Source organism: Triticum dicoccoides, chromosome 7A, assembly GCF_002162155.2.
Source record: "Triticum dicoccoides isolate Atlit2015 ecotype Zavitan chromosome 7A, WEW_v2.0, whole genome shotgun sequence".
In the NCBI taxonomy this organism is placed as follows: domain Eukaryota; kingdom Viridiplantae; phylum Streptophyta; class Magnoliopsida; order Poales; family Poaceae; genus Triticum; species Triticum dicoccoides.
This window is the reverse complement of record NC_041392.1, coordinates 656,698,296-656,700,014: the sequence shown is the minus strand read 5'-3', so window position 1 is coordinate 656,700,014 and position 1,719 is coordinate 656,698,296.

Below are 1,719 nucleotides of genomic sequence, written 5' to 3'. Positions count from 1 at the left end.
GGTTGGCTGCCATCTGTGCGTGCGCCTCCATCATCAGTGGTGGCATCCTTGGCGGCACCATCAGTGGTGGCATCAGTGGGGTCATCCTCGGCGGTACCATCAGTGGTCTCAGGATCGGTGGGGAAGGCGGCGTTCTCATACAAGTGAGGTTGTTCCTCCATCTCCTGGGACAGCTTCCAGAATGCCTTGCCGCCCGAACCCCCGGCCTCATCATTGTTGGCCATGTTTCTCTCTAAATAGGAACAAAGTTTGGTCAAAAAGTTGGTTATTGTCAAGGAACAAGATCATGGTCTCATCATTTAGGGTTTGTCAACACCGAGGCATCCTAAAAGCTAAGCTTTTATCATTGAGGGTTTTTCGACGCCGAGGCACCCTAAAAGCCTAAGCTTTCATCATTTCGGTTTTTATCGACATCGAGGCACCCTAAAAGCCAAAGTTGTATAATTAATGGTTTGTCGACACCCATGCATTAGTCACAAGTACCCCATATGTCCTATTTTTAGCAAAGTCATGCTAAAATTCACGGAAAATTTCAGCATGACCTTTGCTGAAAATAGGACATATGGAGTACCCGAATTTGCCTGAACGGAAGTTAATCGACATTCCAGCAAACTCAAGGGCCTCTCGGGTGGACAAGGCAAAAAAGGCCTCCATCACAACATGGAAAATACATTGGCATGTGAAGAGGTGAAAAAATATATGCATCTCCAAGCAGTATCATTCAACATTTATCATAACAGCGGAAAAAGAATTGAATAGTTTATCATAACAGTGGAACACTGATGGTCTGGTATGGCAAGCATGCAAGCTATAAAGTGACAACACTATAACTGTGAAAAGAGCAGAGTCCAGCCAAACATATCACACAAATTCCACTAAAATATAACCTAAGCCACACAAAACAAGTAATGAAACCTCCACCAAGAACAGAGCCATACTATAGCAGCAAGACTGTAGTAAGAAAGAACCAATTCCCAAGTCCCAAATTACTCATGGTACAAAGGCACATGCAAATCCTTATGCAAGAAGTGTAGATTACAAAAGCTAGACACTCATCACTATCGTAGTCTACAGCAACTGCAGAATCACCAACACTGAAAGTCAAATCTATGGGTACCATGAAAAGAAGTTAACATGGACAACAAGTAGCTGACACAAAACGAACATAGCCTAATTTAGTTAAGAAAACCCTCAGGTTGTAGTAGAAGATAATGCTCTAAAACATGTGATCCTTTTTGCATGCTATGTTTAGTTAGTGTTACCTGCCAAGTGCACATGTGACAGTAGTTCTACCAAGCAATGTTGCTGAAGGGTATAGCATGTAAATTGGGTCTTGGGCTATAAGTTTAGTGAACTACAGGCTACTGGGCTTCATGGCTATGTATATCTCACATAGATTTTAATCTCTTTGCTAGCTCCAAAAAGAAATTAGTAGTACATGTCTGAGTATTTGGATATGCTATCTATCTATCAGCAAGTAAATTATGCCATTTGAATAGATTTATACTATTGAATGCCAAGTACATGACTGAATCTGAATGTGACTGAATCTGCAGGGATTAGATCCATCTACTAGCTAGGGGATCTAATAAATTTTGTCACTTGAACAGATTTACATTTGAATGCTTAGTACATGACTGAATCAGAATGTGCACTGCAGGGATTAGATCTATCTACTGCCACTCTCCGTTGAAATCCTCCTACCGGCAGGAAGATCCA